The 22,634-nt window shown below is 45.4% G+C and overlaps 1 pseudogene; it reads right to left on the reverse strand.

Annotated features, from left to right (window-relative positions):
- LOC115416318 (protein PAT1 homolog 1-like) overlaps nucleotides 1–21,262 on the reverse strand; it is a 34,267-nt pseudogene extending 13,005 nt beyond the window's left edge.
- Nucleotides 21,263–22,634: the final 1,372 nt, after the last annotated feature.

Raw genomic sequence — 22,634 nt, forward strand, 5'->3', positions numbered from 1 at the left:
GTGAATACACTGTCAATAAAGTTCTATTCTCTTGTACTAATATATCAGATGTTCATAGTATATGTAAGAATTTAAACAAATGAAGTGTTCACCACAGAAAAGTGATCACTGATTACCTTTGAACTGTGTCCTAGAAAGGAAGAAAGGAAGTTTGGACACCTGAACACAGTCAGTGTCACACCACTGATATCTACTGGACAATTATGGGAAATCAAAAAGTCACCAAACGCATCATATTTGATACTTTGGGTCTTCAGGGTCTTTGGGGTCTTCAGGGTTTTCAGGTTCTTCAGGGTTTTCGGGGTCTTCAGGGTCTTCATCTGTTGGCACCACCCAGTACAGGCCTTTGGGGTTCGTCTGTTGGGACCACCCACCCAGGCAGGCCTTTGGGGTCTTCATCTGTTGGGAACACCCCAGTACAGGCCTTTGGGGCCTTCAGGATCTTCATCTGTTGGGACCACCCAGTGCAGGCCTTTGGGGTCTTCATCTGTTGGGACCACCAGTGCAGGCCTTGGGGTCTTCATCTGTTGGGACCACCCCAGTGCAGGCCTTTGGGGTCTTCATCTGTTGGGACCACCCCAGTGCAGGCCTTTGCTCCCTGTTTTCGGTCATGCCTGCTCTCTCTCCTCCTCCTTGCAGGCAACCAATCAGGTGGCTTGGCTTCTCCCGTGCTCCATGGCTGTGGGTGTGGCCACAGTGTGCTCCGTGGCTGTGGGGGTGGCCACAGCTTTAACATTCCGCAGCAGCAGAAGCCTTGCTACACCAGCATCTCTTTCTTTCCATTTGTTCACCTTTTGTTTAGTTCCACACACGACCAAACTGATGAGACGGACCACTGATGTGGGATTGATCCTGATTAGTTTTGGATTAATCGCATTTGTGCACAATTTGACTGATCAATCATACTTGCTTGCCGGCATCCTCTTGTTTGTGTGTTTGTCAAGGCTCTACCGGCCAGTCGTCACATAGTCATGTGCATTAATATTGGAAATTGAGGATGTGAAACATTGACTCTGACATGTGTATTGGAATTGTTGAGAGGCATATTGTAGCTGAATTCAATAGTGAAGATGACAGCTCAAACCACTACTGGGTAATCAAATTACGTATTGCTGCAGAGGACAAAAACTAAATTTTCTGCTCCAAAGCTAATTTTGCAAAGACAAAGCTCTACCTGGTAGTAGTAGTCGTCCAGGTAGGGGTCAGTGCTCTGCAGCGCTCATCTGGATCTTGGTCACCCACTCCTTCTCCTTCGGGTCATCAGGTTACTGTAGGGGTCTCTGCTGCGCCGATCCCCCACAGTCCTACCACGGTCCCTAAACACATGAACATGGCTGTCAACTTTTCTAATGATGTCAGGACATGTGATGAACAGCAAGCGCTGACCGGAAAACCTTGTGGTGCCCCGCCTTCCTTACCATCCTCGGCTATGCATCCGCTGAGTCAGCATGCGGCGGTGCTGGGGGTGGAGGTGGGTGGTGTTGTGTCGAACCGGAGGGGCGTGGTTTGGAGGGGCGTGAGGAGGCGGGGGGCCCATTCGGTGACCGTGTGAGGAGGGGGGCCACCAAAGAAAGGCCTGAAGCCCCCACCACCAGGTAACAAAGGAGGGGCTGGACCAGCACGAGGAAAACCTGCCACCTGCACCAGAGTACACACGTACACTTTATACACCTGCAGGGTACATAGGTACACATTTATACACCTGCAGGGTACACAGGTACACATTTATACACCTGCAGGTTACACTGGCACACATTTATACACCTGCAGGGTACACAGGTACACATTTATACACCTGCAGGGTACACAGGTACACATTTATACACCTGCAGGGTACACGGCACACTTATACACCTGCAGGGTACACAAGTGCACATTCATGTACCTGCAGGGTACACAGGTACACATTCAGCAAATTATTCAGTGAAGTACCAAAGTGCTTAACACATATTTCAATCTGCTCGTCAGAGCTACCATTCGTACTTCAGATTGTTGCGATTTTTTCTTGTGTCTTGTATTAAAAATTTTCTTCTTACTTTCTGTATTAAAACTAAGAAGCAACCCATCTCACTTGCAATCAGCTCCTGTGTTCATTTCAAACTCTCCAAAAAATGAAAAATAAAAACTTTAACTATGGACTGTAATGAAATGTAACATGCCCACACTTGAAAACACTTGGCCTTCAGTCCACGCACATACGGACGGACGAACTGATAACAACAGCCTGCAGTGAGGGCTGAGGGTTAAAAGATCCTAAAGAATGGAAAAGGCTTTAGTTGGAGTCCATTACCAACCACAGAAACTGCCATTCCAGCAGTTACACCTCAAATTACTTCAGAAACATTTCAAACTGCTGGAGTTTTCTCAGTGGCTGTTTTCTGAATTTCAATGCAGACAAAGTTCAGACATCTAGGGTTAACAATAACAACGATGAAAACAGATGGATTTAGAAGCAAGGCAAGGCAGATGTATTAGTACAGTACAACTTATACACAGGGCAATTCACAGAGCTTTACAGAAATGGAAAAGACACAGGTTAAAAGTACACAGTTACTATTAAAACAGAATCCAACATAAATAATAGAGCTGATTTTTGCTTCAGGAAAGGAAGAGAACTCAGTATCTACTTTGATCTGAAAATGATTGACATCAACAAAGAGAGGAGTCTGCATGTAAATATTCTATTCCATGACTTCCACATCTTAGAGTACTGGACTTAAGGACTTCCATCACATCGTTTCTACTCTTATTGATGTAAGTTATTGAATTTGAACCAATCGTAGTATCCATCCTGGATAAACTGTCTATCATACTTCTACTCCTCCTCAGAGGAATCCTGAGGCTTAAAGCTATACCTGCCGATGTGGCTTTCTCACAGCACTTAGTAAAAGTTTGAACATGAACAACCCGCCTCCCTCCAAAGCCCCGCCCACTTCCCTCTGTCTGATCTCTGAGGCTCCTCCTCTCACTGATGCGCGCGGAGGAAGCAGAGGTGGAGGTCCGGTCCACTTCGGTGTGTCCGCGGACCCCTCCCTCCGTAATGAGATGCATCATCCACCTACTGATGGAACAGGGGCCGGGCCCCTGTTCCATCAGTAGACCTGAATTTAAGGGTCTGGTCTGTGCAGCGCAGGGTCAGTGTCTTCACTGCAACATGGAGATGAGGTGCCCAGGCGACGGGCGCACACACTGTGAACGCGTGGCCTCCGCGAATTTTCTGTGGACATTTGAGGTTTCATAGTCCATACTTATCATCCTACATAATCCTACACTATGTGACACCATGTAATTGCACCTGTATGAGTCCCGTGGTCATAAAAGCTGAGCTTTGTGCAGACCTGTCTGTTTAGTCCAGTACATCAGACTTCCAGACTTTATCTCCATCCTTCATCATCAGACTCCTGTTTGTTCCCTTAGTTGTTGTTCTGTTCATAAGTCCGTTTTTTTTCCTTCCACATGTGCATTTGAGTTCTATCCATTCATCCTAGACGGTAGACTGTGGTCAGTGACAGGAGAAGCAGCAAGTGAAGCGTCAGATTCAGCGGTACACATATCGGATGCGGGGACAGCAATAATAGATCGGATGCTGGACGGCAGCAATGGATGATTGACAGGAGGCTCAGCCAGTTTCGGCCAATTATTTCATTCAGACCAGATAAAATGATTGGTCAGACTTTTATCAGAAATATATGAGAATTAAACATTTTTGAGTTTCAATACCTGGTGGATTCCTTCTACATTTTAGTTCGACACACACTTATTAGGAGCATTTTAAGATGACAAAAGAAAAGTGTAAAAATGTCACATCATACGGTAGAGCTTTAACAGACAATTACAAATCAGCACAGTCAAAGAGTGTCAGGGTCTGACCTGAGAATTAAGCAGCTGAGCCCTCTGGATCTGAGACGAAACTGGACCAACTCCAGGAGGGAACGGACCTCGACACAGCGGAGAGTTCTAAACACGAGGAAAACCAAAGCAAACACAGATACTTCAGCTCACAGAAACATGAAAACTCACATTTGTCTCATCTTCACATTCCTCTTAAATACCAGATGAAGTTGGCAGTTCCAGGTTCAGTGAGGTCCATCCAGATCTAAACAGATGAAACAGTCTAGACTACACTGTAAAGGCTGAGGTTCATACAGATCTAAACTGATGAAACAGCCTGGACTACACTGTAAAGGCTGAGGTTCATACAGATCTAAACTGATGAAACAGCCTGGACTACACTGTAAAGGCTGAGGAAGAATAGTTTTAAAGGCTCATAAAAACAATAGTTGGGGATCATCTGAACAGCTGTTGGTCACTGTAAGCTCCACCTCTGCCAATATCAATAGTTGGTCAAACTTCCCATGTGTTCAGGAAGCAGAGGATCAGGTGGTCGGGGCCGGAGGTCATACCAGGATGACACCCACAATGCACAGGACCCCTATGGCTCCTTCTGAAATGGGGGGTCCCACAGGAAGGTGGTCCCATGGAGCTCCTTTGGGCCGAGCCTGGCTGGGCCCCATGCACAAACACTTAACCACCAGGGGCTCGCCAAGGAGGCCCTACCCCAAACCTGGCTCCAGTGTTGGCGCCAAGGAGGCCCTACCCCAAACCTGGCTCCAGAGTTGGCGCCAAGGAGGCCTACCCCAAACCTGGCTCCGGTGTTGGTGCCAAGGAGGCCCTACCCTAAACCTGGCTCCAGGGTTGGCCCCGGGAACCTTGATCCAGGCAAGGGGAACTGGATACGTTGTCCTCTCCTTCATACTTGAGCTGTCACCTTGGGACACCCCACCAGGGGGTAGACCCCCTTAACAACAGTCAGGCACTCAGACCCCTTCACCACAGTAAGATGGAGTGGGGTCCTTGTATGATGGTGGAGGGGGTTCCTGGTATGATGGTGGTGGTGGTGGTGGGGGGTTCCTGGTATGATGGTGTGCGTGGGAGGGGAGTCCTGGTATGATAGTGGTGGTGGAGGGAGTCCTTGTATGATGGTGGTGGTGGCGGGGGGGGGGGGGGGGTGTCCTGGTATGATGGCAGTCAGAGCTGGGTTCCCATTGCTGGTACTCAGTTCTGTTCTGCTGTAGGCTGGACTTCATTAGGGCTGCCCTTTGTCACCAATTCTGTTCCAAAGTTTTAAAGCAGTGTATGACTTTAGTCACCAATTTTCATTAAATATGTAAAACCCCAGTCCTGTCCTCAGTTCATTAGTCCATTAGTCTGTCTGATTCCTCAGCTGAATCTTCTCTCTCTGAACAGTTTCTTCGTGTCCACAAGAAAACAGTCCATATGTTTACAGACAGAACTGGGCAGTAACTCGGGCATTTTGGAAATTTATTGCGACGTGTACTGTGGGAAGTGGAGCTCCACACAGTTGCATTATCGGAAGTGGAGCTCCACACAGCTGCATTATGGGAAGTGGAGCTCCACACAGCTGCATTATGGTCGCAGCGGCAAAAACACGGTAATGGCTTCATTGCCTCATTATTGCAGCTGATTAGAGCTCTGCTTCCCATAATGCAGCTGATTGGAGCTCCACTTCCATAATGCAGCTGATTGGAGCTCCATTTCCCATAATGCACCTGACTGGAGCTCCACTTCCCATAATGCAGCTAATTGGAGCTCCACTTCCCATAATGCAGCTGATTGGAGCTCCACTTCCCATAATGCAGCTGATTGGAGCTCCACTTCCCATAATGCAGCTAATTGGAGCTCCACTTCCCATAATGCACCTGACTGGAGCTCCACTTCCCATAATGCAGCTGATTGGAGCTCCACTTCCCATAATGCAGCTGATTGGAGCTCCACTTCCCATAATGCACCTGACTGGAGCTCCACTTTCCATAATGCACATTGTGACTAATGTGTAAAAGTGTCCCAGTGTCCTACTGACTATCTGTAAACACATGGACTGTTTGTGGTGGAGGACATGAAGAAATTGTTCACAGAGAGAGAGGAGATTCAGCTGAGCAATCAGACAGACGAATTGACTGAAACTGAGGACAGGACTGAGGATGGACAGACTGGGTTTGCACAGACTGGAGTTGGACAAATGGGAGTTGGACTGACTGGAGTTGGACTGACTGGGGTTGGACAGTGTGGAGTTGGATAGACTGGGATTGGACAGACTGGATGAAACCTGGAAGATGAAAGTCAAAAGCAGCTTCAAGGACAGAATGTGTAGGTGCAGCCAGGGGACAGAGGGGGTGTGGTTTGGTGCAGGCAGGGGGCAGAGGGGGTGTGGTTGGTGCAGGCAGGGGGCGTGGTTTGGTGCAGGCAGGGGGCAGATGGGGTGTGGTTTGGTAGACTCAGAGTTGCATCTCTGCTGTTTGCAGATGAAAACTAGACATAACCAGATCACATTACTGACAAAGGTTGTACTAGTCATTAACAACCCTAATGTATTCACAGACAAATTTACTCACCAACGGCTTTTCAAACTTTTTCTACAGCAGTTTTGTCTCTCCATCTACTGTTACAAACTAATCCGTTTAGTGTCACTGATTCTAGCTGACAGATGCTAGCTAGCCAACAGGACTGTTGTGTGAGATTGACTGTTATGGTCAGATTCTAACTGGTCACTGAATCGGGTCCATTCAAACTCCATCTACCCACAGGTGTCAAACATACGGCCCGGGGGCCAAAACGGCCCCCAAAGGGTCCAATCCAGCCCGTGGGATGAATTTATGAAATGCCAATATGACACTTAAGACATGAACAGTCAATGGTGTTTTAAAATCCTTTTTAGTTCAGGTTCCACATACGGACACTCTGATGTGAAGTGGATCAGACCAGTCAACTATGATCAGAGTAACCTAGATATAGGAAACAACTCAAATGTTTCTGTTTGTTTTAGTGCAACAAAGTAAATTCCATAAAATCTTTACATTAGCAAACTAGAAAAGCACCAGAGAGCGGTAGATCTCCACCAAGGCAGATCAGTTCATTTTTGACGTCATTTCTAGGTTACTATTTTACTGGCCCATATGATGAAATGAAAAAAATGTGAATAACCCCAACAAATATGAAAAACCTGAAATTTCTAAGAAAAATTAGTACAGTTGTACCAAAATTCTGCCTGTTATTAAATGTTTTGTGTATCTGTCGATCCACTGGGATCTGTAGCGGTAATGAACATTTGTCAATGATAAAGGAGGCAGAATATTGTTGAAATTGCAGTTGTATTTCTTAAGAAATTTCAGGTTGTTCAAATATTCCCATGTTTAAAGAAATTTTGTAGATGTAAACACTTTGATGATGTAATTTTACTTAAAGGTTCCTTTCTTCACTGTTGGACACTATTGCCCTGGTCCAGCCCGTTTCAGATCATATTGGGGTTGCATGTGGCCCTTCAGCTAAAAATCAGTTTGATCTACACCCAGGACATTGAACGGCTGAATAGTTTGTGCCACTCTCGTTCGTGTCTGATGTGCAAACAAAGTGCATAACTGAGGGGAGGATGATGAGAGGTGCAGAAGGACAACTCACAGCTATATTGAGGAGGGTGTTGGGTGCAGACGCTCAGGGAAAGGAGGAGGGTATCTGTGCTGGACGGGGCTCTACATGAACGGCGGTGGGGTGGTGGATCTACACACACATATGCCACCAGAGAAGAAGACCAGGTTAACAGAGGACAATGCAAATTACAGGAGAACATTCACAAAAGGTAAGGCCCAGGAGAAACTACACCTGGACGAACATTCACAAGGTAAGGCCCAACAGAAACTACAACTGGAAGAACCTTAACTAAGGTAAGGCCCAGGAGAAACTACAGCTGGAAAAACATCCACAAAGGTAAGGCCCAGGAGAAACTACAGCTGGAAAACATTCACAAAGGTAAGGCCCAGGAGAAACTACAGCTGGGAGAACATTCACAAAGGTAAGGCCCAGGAAGAAACTACAGCTGGAAGAACATTCACAAAGGTAAGGCCCAGGAGAAACTACAGCTGGAAAAACTTCAGAAAGGTAAGACCCAGGAGAAAACTACAGCTGGGAGAACATTCACAGAGGTAAGGCCCAGGAGAAACTACAGCTGGAAAAAACCTTCCACAAAGGTAAGACCCAGGAGAAACTACAGCTGGAAGAACATTCACAAAGGTAAGGCCCAGGAGAAACTACAGCTGGAAAAACTTCACAAAGGTAAGACCCAGGAGAAACTACAGCTGGAAGAACATTCACAAAGGTAAGGCCCAGGAGAAAAATACAGCTGGGAAAACACTTCCACAAAGGTAAGACTCAGGAGAAACTTACAGCTGGGAGAACATTCACAGAGGTAAGGCCCAGGAGAAACTACAGCTGGAAGAACATTCACAAAGGTAAGCCCAGGAGAAACTACAACTGGGCGAACATTCACAGAGGAAGGCCCAGGAGACACACTGCAGTGGATACATGTGAGCAGGCCCCATCAAACCCCCATTCGACCTCAGAACTTTGATTATTCATGTATAAACCATGTGAATTCTTGTCAGCTTTTACAAATCTATCAGGAGGTTTCAAAGGTGATGGTTGGACAGACTGCTCCACTGTCTGGAAATATATCTGTGCTCTTCTACAAACAAACCAAAAACACCCCACCACTTGAATTAGTTTTGAATCTGTTATTAAAAACAGGTTAGCAGTTTGCTCAGGAGTGTTACTGGAGTCTCAGTCTGGACTGAGTTACGCAATCCAGGTCCAGGTCCCAGGTCCAGTGGTACCACATGGACCCATGTCCTGTCCAATAGTGTCTGTGTTTCAACTCAATAACTGATCTGTTTAATCCATGTATGAACAGGTCTGATCAGTACTGTCACATGACACAAAGAACATTTCAGGGTCAAATACTGAAAATCCTGCTGCGAGACACAGGGACTGAAAATGAACGTCATTTTATTGACTTTATTCAAATGTCACAAAAAAAAAAAAAATAAATAAAAATTCTATCATAAATGGATCCAAAATGAAATTGGGACAGGGGGACAAGTGGGAAGTGGGACAGGGACAGGTGGGGAGTGGGACAGGGGGACAGATGGGAACTGGGACAGGGGGACTGGTGGGAACTGGACAGGGGGACAAGCTTGTTTTGCAGTGGTCCAGTTCATTTGTTCCAGAGCTGTATGTAACATGAATGAACACCATGTACCTGTTTAGCTAGCATGGTGTTTAGCCAGCACGGTGTTTAGCCAGCACGGTGTTTAGCCAAGCACAGTGTTTAGCTAGCATGTTCTAGTGATGGACAACCACAACTGGTGCACTGCCTGGAAACTCCACATGGAGAACGTTTGTTTTCGGAGCTTATGTATGTGGACATGGACACCTGGCAGTAAATGTTTAGTTCACCAAGTTTACCAAATGTCATGGACTAAAACAGTTCAACACAAATCTGTACCATTGCACCAGTAGCTTGGAAGAAATGACGGTAAGTCCATTTGGAGTTTCTATTATTCAATATGAACTCCGTTTTAAACTATCTGTAAATGTATGAGCGTACATGAAGTGTGCTCAAACTCTGTGCTACCTGGAATCTATGTCCATCTGCCTCATGCACACTACTACACGGAAACACTGACACATTTCCACTCATGGAAACAGCAGCAGTAATCCTTTAAACCATTGCTTATTGAACTTCATAAAAATACCACACTTCTTTAAAACTGGGATTTAATCATTTAGAAAAGGAAGTAACAGATAAAAGCAGGAAAATGATGATGAGTGAGTTGAATGTTTGTCTGGTACAAACCTGGTGATTCAAGCCATGGCTCATGGGTTGTTTGGGTGGGGTCCCAATAGGCACAGCCCTGACCGGAGGGGAGCCAATCACAGGAGATGAAGACCGCGGGGGCGGGACCCTTTCTGACAAATCCCGTCCTTCTTCATTCCTACACTGAGGAGGCCTTTTAGGAAGACCCACCTCCTTGATGATGGACATAAGTGGACTATCCTGGAGAGAGAAAAAAGAGCGTACAAATGGGAGACGTGCCTCTGCTGAAGTCAACAGCACCATCCTCTACTAGAAAAACACCAAAAAAAAAAAAACAACAGCACCATCCTTGACTGGAAAAACACGAAAAAAAAAACAACAGCACCATCCTCGACTGGAAAAACACACCCAAAAAAAAAAACACTGAACAAGATCAGAGCTGTTTTCAGTCACTTAAAATAATCTTCTATATTATAGACTGCATGTAAAGACAGATGTGATTCTACTGTGCTGTGATGCATTTAGGAACCAGCACTGAGTTCTGTGATGCATTTAGGAACCAGATAGATCCAAAAGGAGACGCGCACCACAACAAACACACACACCCCCATGTGTGTGACCAGTCCAGGGCTCATACTGACTGGTCCTAAGCCCATACTGTTTTCTCACACACACACACACACACACCACACACACACACACACACACGCCACACCACACACTCACCTCATGTGTGTGACCAGTCCAGGGCTCACACTCACCGGTCCAAAGCCCATACTGTTGTCCCAGATACTGTGAGAGTTCATCTGAAACACACAGACAATGAACTTTCATTTACATGAAACATGACATGAACTGAATCATAACTAAGAACCCAGTGTGTACTGCCACAGTACTGAGGCACCAAATATGGGTATGTCTATGAGCACACAGCCAATCACAGCCCTCCTTATATCATGTCTACACTGGTAATCTGTTACATCCTGTAAAGTACACAGACAATCAGATAAACAGGTCAGACTGAGACACAGTGGACATTTCCTTCACTCTGTCAGGTATTGGACTGACACGCAGAACACTAAGGTTCAATTCACGCTCAGAGGAGCAGATTTTGGTTTTCTAAAGATTTTCAAACGGAATGGGGGGGCCGCGGCGCATGGCGCTAAGGGCATCGGTAGGTAAATCCCACATTGATATAAATCAGCCACTGGGACAACATTCAGAGTGCAGAACTCAGACCACAGCGCTGAACTGAAGTCACATGACACACTACTGCATCAAACATGTAGCTCCGCCTTCTCCAGCCTCACTGACTGCACAGACCGAAGAACACCAGAAAACAAATAGAAGATTTAGAACAATCAGTCTTATTGTAGGACCATAAACTACCACTAATTAGTGGTTTCTTCCACATTTGTGGGTCCACATTAAGTTGACCTCTAGTAGGATTAGGGTTTTATGTATATATACAGACTGATCAAAATCTTAAGACCAGTTGAAAAATAGCTAGAATTTACCTTTTGCACATTTGGATCTTAATGAGGTTTTAAGTAGAGCTACAATATACAAAAGCAAGAAGGGGGAGTGAGACAACAAAGCACTTTGAAAAGGAATTTATTGAAACAAGTAAACTGAAACAGGCTGTTTATCAGCTGATCAAAAGTTTAAGACCATCCGCTCAAAAAATTACAAAAAACTCTCCAAACCAGAACAAAAAATTTTCTCAGTAGGACTCAGTAATGAGTAGCTCCACCGTTCTTGTTAATCACTTCAAAAATTCGTTTGGGCATGCTTGATGCGAGTGTTTCCAGGAGGCTGGTGGGAACATTGCTCCAAGTGGTGAAGATGGCTTCACGAAGAGCATAAACTGTGTGGAACTGATGGCCATTTTATAACACTTCCCTTGCCATCCATCCCCAAATGTTTTCTATGGGATGTTAATCAGGGGAACATGCGGGATGGTCCAAAGATTGATGTTATTCTCCCTGAAGAAGTTCTTCGTCAAGCGAGCATTGTGAACTGCAGCGTTGTCCTGTTTTAAACCAGCTGTTACCACACAGACCAGGGCCCTCAGTCATGAGGGATGCCCGCCTGCAACATCTGCAAGTAACCGGCCGCCGTTTGACCACCCTGCACCACCTGAAGTACAGTGTTCCACTGAATGAAAAAGCACCCAGATCATGATGGACCCCCTCCACTGTGCCGGGTAGAAACATCTCAGGTGGGATCTCCTTGTCATGCCAGTAACGTTGGAAGCCATCTGGACCGTCAAGGTTACATTTTTTCTCATCAGAGAATAAAACTTTTTTCCACCTTTCAGTGTCCCCTGTTTGATGCTCCCTGGCAAAGTCTAAACGAGCAGTTTGTGGCGTTGTAGGAGACGAGGTCTTTGAATTCGTTTTTTGTTTTTTGAAACCCCTTTTCCGCAGATGCCGTCTGATGGTTATTGCACTGCCGTAGGCACCAGTAAGGGCCTTCATTTGGGTCGAGGACCGCCCTATGTCTTGACGGACAGTCAATCGGATCCTCCAGCTCAGCGCAGGTGTAATTTTTTTGGGTCTTACCACTGACTTTTTTGTTCCATAATACTCAGGATCTGTCAAAAAATTTTAGAATGACTGTCTTACTGCATCCAACCTCAGCAGCAATGGCACGCTGCGAGAGGCCTTGCTTATGCAGCTCCACGATCCGACCACGTTCAAGAAGAGAAAGCTTCTGAGCTTTAGCCATCAGGAGGGCATGACCGTGTGAATGCCCGACAGAAAATGAGACTTTTGAAGCAGATTTTGGCTTTTATAGCCTGTGGTCTTAAACTTTTGATCAGCTGATAACAGCCTATTTCAGTTTACTTGTTGTTTTCAATAAATTCCTTTTTTCAAAGTGCTTTTTGTCTCACTCCCCCTTCTTGCTTTTGTATATTGTAGCTCTACTTAAACCTCATTAAGATCACAAATGTGCAAAAGGTAAATTCTAGCTATTTTTCAAATGGTCTTAAGATTTTGATCAGGTCTGTGTGTGTGTTTATATATATATATATATATATATACATATATATATACACACAACAGGGTGTCCCATAAGTCTCCATACATAGGAGACCATCAATACATTCCATACATATATGTTCTACATGTATTTCTTTATATTTCTTCTTTATAGTTCTTCAGCAGTGGAGACACAATTGAAATGTGTTCCTGACAAAATGGCAGTCATATAGAGCATATATATACATAAAAATGGTTTTATGTCAAGAAACGTTTATTTTTCCTATGTATGGAGACTTATGGACACCCTGTATATATAATATATATATTTAGGGGCCTGTAACGGTACACAAATTTTCGGTTCGGTACGTTTTCGGTTTCAACAGCCACGGTTCGTTTTTTTTTCGGTTTCGGTACGGGAAGAAAGAAAACCCCATCAAAATATCTTTCATACATTTATGAATTTTTAACATTTTTCCCCCAATTTTTGGACAACAATAGAATACTAGAAAAACAGGAATAATATAATTCTGCGCTATAAATCAAATAGAAAAATAAACTAAATTATTAATATGACTCAATGTATTTTAACATTAGTATTGCACTTTTCTCTGACAGGTAGTTTGAACAAACAAGAAAAATCTAATCACAGTTCTGTCAGTTCACAATCTGCAGAAAAAATATCAGCAAAACAAATTCTGCATGAAGTTCAACATCAACAGGAGGGGCGTAAACTGGTATTCTGTTTAAACACAACTGAAGAGCAACATTGACAACAAACTGAACCAAATTATTTATTTAGGACAGCGAATAATGTTTAGGACACTGTGTGTACTTGTGTGTATGGTGTGTGTGTTTGAGGTGTGCGCGCGCATGGAACGTACGATTTGTCTGGGGGGATGGTTTGTTTGTTGTTTTTTTGTTTTGTTTTTTTTTTGGTCGGAGCGGGGGGTGGGGGGGTCGGTCCGGTCATAACTAACGTAACTAACGCTGGCGTGAAACGAAAGTGAAACTTTATTTTTATATACTGTCAGTGGCCAACTCCGAGTTTTATTCCTCTGTTATACAGCGTGCATGAGATGAGAGAGAGAGAGTAGAGAGAGAGAGAGAGAGAGAGAGAGAGAGAGAAGAGAGAGAGAGAGAGCTAGTGTGTTTTAGAACTACCGTAGTTCCTAGGGGCCAAACAACGTCCGTCTGATCTCCGTCTCTTTCCTAGTTGTTGTCTTTCACCGGGACTTGAAGTGATCCAAACTGGACTGTACTGATGGTGGAGGGTCTTCAGTCTCTTCCTTCCAGGTTCACATCATATTGTTTTTTTTGTTTTGTTTTTTTTTACCTTATATCAGCTGCTATTTGGTATTTTGGGTCAATGTGCGTGTCCTTTAATATGTCCGTGTGAAACTTGCGCGGATTTAAAGTTCCGCATTAAACAACATCTTTCATTCCTTTTTCTTTTTGTCAACATACTGTGCCGTTTCGGTACAGCTGTGTGTCGAACTGAACAGGTGTGTACCGAAACGGTTCGGTTCGGTACGTGTACCGTTACAGGCCTAATATATATATATATATATATACACACACACACACACACACAGAGAGACAGAGAAGACAGAGAGAGAGAGAGAGAGAGAGAGAGAGAGAGAGAGAGATCTATATACACACACATACATACATACACACACAATTATAACACAATTAGAAAAGCTAAACTGATGTGTTTTCTTCTGTGGAATTTAACAGTCAGTTGTGGTGTCCTGTGTGGTTCAGTGGTGCGTTTGGGTGTTTCAGTGGTGGGTTTGGGTGTTTCAGTGGTGCGTTGGATGTTTCAGAGGTGCGTTTGGGTGGTTCAGTGGTGCATTTGGGTGGTTCAGTGGTGCGTTTGGGTGGAATCAGTCTGTCTCTAAATGTCCTCCTGGGATTGACCAGCATGTCACACAGTGGATGAGTCCAACTGTCCAATACTGCCCTGATGTTGGACACCTCTCTGACACTACCGTCAGAGACAAAGCGCCTCTGCCCACAATACTAGACATGAAGTGGACAAACTCACCTGAGCCATAAGTGGACAAACTCACCTAAGCCATAAGTAGACAAACTCACCTAAGCCATAAGTGGACAAACTCACCTGAGCCATAAGTGGACAAACTCACCTGAGCCATAAGTGGACAAACTCACCTGAGCGATAAGTGGACAAACTCACCTGACCCAGGGGGGACGTCCCTCTGCGCAGCAAGTGCTGCTGCTGGTAACTGAGCATGGATGGAGGGGGGGCAGGAGGCAGGCCTGGAGGAAAGGACCGTCCACATCAGTACAAGAAGGTCAGGACACATGAAAGACAAACTGACCAACAGTCTGGACACATGAAAGACAAACTCTGACCAACAGTCTGGACACATGAAAGACAAACTGACCAACAGTCTGGACACATGAAAGACAAACTTTGACCAACAGTCTGGACACATGAAAGACAAACTGACCAACAGTTTGGACATATGAAAGACAAACTGACCAACAGCCTGATTTTCAGTGACAGCTGACCTGCTGTGGAAGGACCAGGAGGCAGCTGATGTTGTGGGTGAGGGGGGTGCTGGTGTGGGATGGAGGAGGACTGGGGCAGGACTCTGGATCTATCCAGCCCCTGCAGAGGAGCCAGCCCAGGTCCTGATGAGGAAGGGGGAAGGCCAGGCCGCTCAGCTGCTCCCACTCCAGCGATGGCCGGATCTGCCTCCAAGATGAGCCTGGCCAGAGACTCAGCCAGGTCCGCCCCCCCTGGGCCTGGCCGATCCTCCACATCTGAAACACACAGTCCACATAGAGACACACACTGAGTCCACTGGAAGGAGTTTAGTTGAAGAAAGATTAAAAAAAGGACTAAAACATTAGAAATGCTCAGTACTTACATAGAAAACAGATTTAAAAAAGGACAAAAACATACGTTCCCCTCTGGTGTGTTGGAACACCTAGCTCCAGAATGACTTACAGGTTTTAACAGTCCCATAATATAAAGCTACTTAACATGCTATTCATGAGATGATTGATGGATTTGGCATTTGTCCCCCTACACATTTCTGCTGTTGACAGTGATATTGATCTGTTCATCAACTCTCCGTAATCCTGACTCATGTAAACCCTCTTGGCAGGATTCTTCACATCACTGACCTGGGGGGGGTAGACCAGTGGAGGATGAGAAGCTGACTGAAGGGAGGGACGATGGAAGGGGGTGAGGAGTAGAGGCTGAAGACAAACGGGGAGTAGGATGGGTCCCCTGCTCTTCCCAGATGGGGGTCTCCTCCCATCCCCACTCCTCCTAACCCCAGCCCGTCCCGCTCATCCAGTTCCGCCAGGCGTTTGTGTTCCTCCTGCCAGTCATCATCTAGAAAACAGAGAGTCACAAAGTGTCGAGTTGAAGTCTGACAATCTCATGCTTTAAGACCATGGCCGTAAACTTTGGTAATTAAAGATACCGTTCTCTTCTACACGCTGTATCGTGCATCAGAGCGAAACTCCACCATGTGTGCACAGCATTTTGAGGGGAAACACTGTACAGTATACCCACTGTGTTCATTCAGTGTAATGAAGAACAAACTTTGGGCTGTATGTTTGGATGCAGAACCCACCAATGGCACCAGCTCCAAACGTATCATCATTGAACTGATCAATTTCATCTTCTTCTTCTATCAGTCCCTCGTCTTCATCCTCCAGGGTACAGTCATCGTCCAGGGACTACATAGAGAACAGGGAAAGAAACAGTGAAAAATAATGAAAAGGAGGAAGGAACAGGAAGGCTGGGGGGGTGAAAGGGTAAGAAGGGTGAGGAAAGGTCATTGTCCTCGTCATCATTCACCATATTATTAATACTGCCTCAGTAGTAACAGTTTTTCAACAAAGGGCTGGTACTGTAGTTTGGAAACAGTTCCAACTCTTCTAGAACAGCTCATTGATTCAAAGAAGGTGATGATGTGCAACATGACAATTCCTCATCACATTTAGAACCAAAACCAATAATCATCTTGGTTGCATTTGGTCTTCTATTACAGACTTAATGATGAACCGAGGATTTAATTCATAATAAAATTTATTTCAGATAATGTGATCATCTAGTGGGATTTTTTAACTACAGCTTAGAGTAAAAACTGAGGTCATTTACAAGCACAGGAATATACCACTGGTTTTCCAAATAGACCAATATTCTGAATTTCACAGGTCTCATATAACTCTTACATTGTGTTTAGATATTTTCAATTGGGCCTTTTTCTGGATGGAGCACTTTCCAACTCAGATATGGAGGGTACTGATAATGTGTGCCTAATTGGCTGGATTTACTGCAGGCTGTGACACAAGCCCTGTTTCCAGTCAACAGAAGAGACACAGATCCTCTGGTACAGTGGATGAATCTAACTAAAGCCTACATTTCCTGTCAGATGGACAAACACACCTAGTGTTAAACATTATGACAGAGGACATTATCAGGTACATGGATATCATCAAATATTGGAAAGTTAACTGAACAGTACAAAAAGTAGGGGCATGATTTTACCCTGAACCACTTGTTCTCCTGGCCATCTGCCAACATCAGCAACAACTTCTGCTGATAGTGACCGCTTCTAAAACTTCATATCAGCTATCTCAGTTCCTTGGAACTATATTTTTCAACATTTGGGCATGTTTTGTGGTTGCAGACAGTACAGATGCTGGAAGAAAAGCATCTGTCAAACAGTCTGGAGAGTCAAATGATCACGTTCACCTTTGTTTTTATGTTAGTACATTATTTTACACAAGTACACCATTCAGTGTTCATAAATGTGACATTTAGTGATGTCACAGTTTCCTCGATTATACAGGGTGTCCCATAAGTCTCCATACATAGGAGACATAATACATCCATCCATCCATCCATCCATCCATTTTCTTCCGCTTATCCGGGGCCGGGTCGTGGGGGTAACAGTCTAAGCAGGGATGCCCAGACTTCCCTCTCCCCAGACACCTCCTCCAGCTCTTCCGGGGGGACCCCGAGGCGTTCCCAGGCCAGCCGAGAGACATAGTCTCTCCAGCGTGTCCTGGGTCTTCCCCGAGGTCTCCTCCCAGTGGGATATGCCGGAACACCTCCCCAGGGAGGCGTCCAGGAGGCATCCGAAACAGATGCCCGAGCCACCTCAGCTGGCCCCTCTCAACGGGGAGGAGCAGCAGCTCTACTCCGAGCTCCTCCCTGGTGACTGAGCTCCTCGCCCTATCCCTAAGGGTGCGCCCAGCCACCCTGCGGAGGAAACTCATTTCGACCGCTTGTATCCAGGATCTTGTCCTTTCGGTCATGACCCAAAGCTCATGACCATAGGTGAGGGTAGGAACGTAGATTGACCGGTAAATCGAGAGCTTCGCCTCTCGGCTCAGCTCCTTCTTCACCACAACCGACCGGTACAGCGACCGCATCACTGCAGATGCTGCACCGATCCGTCTGTCAATCTCACGCTCCATCCTTCCCTCACTCGTGAACAAGACCCCAAGATACTTAAACTCCTCCACTTGGGGCAAAGACTCCCCACCGACCCGGAGAGGGTAGACCACCTTTTTCCGGTCGAGAACCATGGCCTCGGATTTGGAGGTGCTGATCCTCATCCCGCTCGCTTCACACTCGGCTGCAAACCGCCCCAGGGCACGCTGAAGGTCCAGGTTTGATGAGGCCAACAGGACAACATCATCTGCAAAAAGCAGAGATGAAATCCTGTGGTCCCCAAACCGGACCCCCTCCGGCCCCTGGCTGCACCTAGAAATTCTGTCCATAAAAATTATGAACAGAACCGGTGACAAAGGGCAGCCCTGCCGGAGTCCAACGTGCACCTGGAACAGGTCTGACTTACTGCCAGCAATGTGAACCAGGCTCCTGCTACGGTCATACAAGGACCGAACTGCCCTTAGCAAAGGGCCCCGGACCCCATACTCCCGAAGCACCCCCCACAGGATACCACGAGGGACACGGTCGAAAGCCTTCTCCAGATCCACAAAACACATTGTGGATGTGTGGGCTGGTTGGGCAAACTCCCATGAACCCTCGAGCACCCGATGGAGAGTATAGAGCTGGTCCAGTGTTCCGCGGCCGGGACGAAAACCGCATTGTTCCTCCTGGATCCGAGGTTCGACTATCAGTCGGATCCTCCTCTCCAGTACCCTGGAATAGACTTTCCCCGGGAGGCTGAGGAGTGTGATCCCCCTATAGTTGGAGCACATCCTCCGGTCCCCCTTCTTAAAAAGGGGGACCACCACCCCGGTCTGCCAATCCAGAGGTACTGTCCCCGACTGCCACGCGATGTTACAGAGACGTGTCAGCCAAGACAGTCCCTGCACATCCAGAGACTTAAGGTACTCAGGGCGAATCTCATCCACCCCCAGTGCCCTGCCACCAAGGAGCTTGCCAACCACCTCAGTGACTTCAGCTTGGGTGATGGACAAGTCCACCTCTGAGACCTCAGCCTCTGCTTCCTCCATGGAAGACATGATCATGGGATTGAGGACATAATACATTCCATACATATATGGTTCTAACATGTATTTCTTTATATTTCTTCTTTACAGTTCTTCAGCAGTGGAGGACACGCATTGAAATGTGTTCCCGACAAAATGGCAGTCATATAGAACATATTATATAAATAAAAATGGTTTATGTCAAGAACCGTTTATTTTTCCTATGTATAGACTTATGGGACACCCTGTATAAGTGCAGCACCCAAGCCACCACGGAAGCAAACTGAATGACAATGTGGAGAGCATCATAACCAACCAAATGACTTCTCTTAAATATAATGGCTTTGGTTTGTAGTTGGTCTGTTTGGGTGGTTTTTCATTGTTTTCTAGAGTGGCTTTTCTATTTTTTCTAAATTATAGATTGAAAACATTAAGTTAGAATAACGACCAGCATCCCAATAACTGAAGCTCCACCTTAACCTTTGAAAACTGAGGGAAACCCAAGAAATACATCATTGTTTTTGACGTGCTCGAAGTGGTCTGTGGCAATGCTTCAGTACCATAAAGTACCTACACACCCAAATATCGAACTGGATTTAGTACCGTCCTCTAGGGTTAGGGTCCTGAACTCACTGACAGCAGTAGAACTATGCGGAGTCAGAACCAGACCGTCCTCTAGGGTTAGGGGTCAGGGTTAGGGTCCTGAACTCACCTGACAGTGGTAGAACTGTGTGGGTCAGAACCAGACCGTCCTCTAGGGTTAGGGGTCAAGGTTAAGGTCCTGAACTCACCTGACAGCGGTAGAACTGTGTGGGTCAGAACCAGACCGTCCTCTAGGGTTAGGGGTCAGGGCTAGGGTCCTGAACTCACCTGACAGCGGTAGAACTGTGTGGGTCAGAACCAGACCGTCCTCTAGGGTTAGGGGTCAGGGCTAGGGTCCTGAACTCACCTGACAGCGGTAGAACTGTGTGGGTCAGACCCAGACCGTCCTCTAGGGTTAGGGGTCAGGGCTAGGGTCCTGAACTCACTGACAGCGGTAGAACTGTGCGGGTCAGAACCAGACCGTCCTCTAGGGTTAGGGGTCAGGGTTAGGGTCCTGAACTCACCTGACATCAGTAGAACTGTGCGGGTCAGAACCAGACCGTCCTCTAGGGTTAGGGGTCAGGGTTAGGGTCCTGAACTCACCTGACATCAGTAGAACTGTGCGGGTCAGAACCAGACCGTTCTCTACAGACTGGGTTTAAGAGAACAACTCGTGGAAAGTCAGTATGGTCTGTGAAAGTGGTGGGACCTTTTACTGGGACCTGGCTGGAATACTATTTAAGCTTTATACAGAATACATTTTTTGTTCTGTGTGCGTTAGACTATAATGTTATTATTGCATTTTTAGTTGTATATTATATTGTCAGACCTGTATTTGGTTTTTCAGTTGTTTGTCAACCTTTTTATGTCCTGTCCTGTTTTTCTGTTCTGCATTTACTGTTGTCCGTTTACCTGCTCAGGAACTACAGATGCTAATTAGCTTTTACCTAACTCTGGTGTGATTGTACATTGTCCCTATCAAATAAACAATAAAGTCATAAAAAATAAACAATTACTGTTGAGGGTTTTTTCTCAGGCAATATGTAAGGGACCCTTTAGCCACAGTGCTAATGCTAACGTTACATCACGCAGAACCCAGGTGGATTTAATCCACGTGCCTTAAATTGACCTATCTGTGACTGTGTGGACAGGACATAAACCTGTGCCCAAGTGTCCTCTGGGATGGAACAGGACTGTTGGAGTTGGAAGAACAGCTCGTGGGTTAGCTCTCCTTCCCGGTCTCATGTGACCAGGCTAACGCCAGGCTAACAGTAGGCTAACGGCAGGCTACCAGCAGGCTAACTGCTTCACAGGCCACCACCCGCATTGAGTCTGCATCAACAAAAGACCCCGTGTGCCCGCGTAACTCCGCCACAGTCCCAATTCCTGCTCTGGGTCACTCACACACACAAAGCTGACACTACACACAGGCTTAAGGGAACAATACTCACCTGAAATCGAAACATCTATATGCAGGCTTTCAGGAAAAGAAGCGCATCGGGAGCGAGGGGGCGCGCGAGTGACGCAGCAGCGGTGTTCACTTGAACGTGCTTGTCGGAACGTCGTGAACGTGCACGCAGCCCGTCCATGACGCACAGGGTTGAGCTGGTGTCGCAACTTCTGTGGTCAGTCCCCATGGTGTTGTTTGTGTGTTTATTAGTTCATTATTTGGTAGTTTATGTGGTCAGTCCCCATGGTGTTGTTTGTGTGTTTATTAGTTCATTATTTGGTAGTTTATGTGGTCAGTCCCCATGGTGTTGTTTGTGTGTTTATTAGTTCATTATTTGGTAGTTTATGTGGTTAGTCCCCATGGTGTTGTTTGTGTGTTTATTAGTTCATTATTTGGTAGTTTATGTGGTTAGTCCCCATGGTGTTGTTTGTGTGTTTATTAGTTCATTATTTGGTAGTTTATGTGGTTAGTCCCCATGGTGTTGTTTGTGTGTTTATTAGTTCATATTTGGTAGTTTATGTGGTCAGTCCCCATGGTGTTGTTTGTGTGTTTATTAGTTCATTATTTGGTAGTTTATGTGGTCAGTCCCCATGGTGTTGTTTGGTGTTTATTAGTTCATTATTTGGTAGTTTATGTGGTTAGTCCCCATGGTGTTGTTTGTGTGTTATTAGTTCATTATTTGGTAGTTTATGTGGTTAGTCCCCATGGTGTTGTTTGTGTGTTATTAGTTCATTATTTGGTAGTTTATGTGGTCAGTCCCCATGGTGTTGTTTGTGTGTTTATTAGTTCATTATTTGGTAGTTTATGTGGTCAGTCCCCATGGTGTTGTTTGTGTGTTTATTAGTTCATTATTTGGTAGTTTATGTGGTCAGTCCCCATGGTGTTGTTTGTGTGTTTATTAGTTCATTATTTGGTAGTTTATGTGGTTAGTCCCCATGGTGTTGTTTGTGTGTTTATTAGTTCATTATTTGGTAGTTTATGTGGTTAGTCCCCATGGTGTTGTTTGTGTGTTTATTAGTTCATTATTTGGTAGTTTATGTGGTCAGTCCCCATGGTGTTGTTTGTGTGTTTATTAGTTCATTATTTGGTAGTTTATGTGGTCAGTCCCCATGGTGTTGTTTGTGTGTTTATTAGTTCATTATTTGGTAGTTTATGTGGTTAGTCCCCATGGTGTTGTTTGTGTGTTTATTAGTTCATTATTGGTAGTTTATGTGGTTAGTCCCCATGGTGTTGTTTGTGTGTTTATTAGTTCATTATTTGGTAGTTTATGTGGTCAGTCCCCATGGTGTTGTTTGTGTGTTTATTAGTTCATTATTTGGTAGTTTATGTGGTCAGTCCCCATGGTGTTGTTTGTGTGTTTATTAGTTCATTATTTGGTAGTTTATGTGGTTAGTCCCCATGGTGTTGTTTGTGTGTTTATTAGTTCATTATTTGGTAGTTTATGTGGTTAGTCCCCATGGTGTTGTTTGTGTGTTTATTAGTTCATTATTTGGTA

This window comes from Sphaeramia orbicularis, unplaced genomic scaffold, assembly GCF_902148855.1.
Source record: "Sphaeramia orbicularis unplaced genomic scaffold, fSphaOr1.1, whole genome shotgun sequence".
Taxonomy (NCBI): Eukaryota; Metazoa; Chordata; class Actinopteri; order Kurtiformes; family Apogonidae; genus Sphaeramia; species Sphaeramia orbicularis.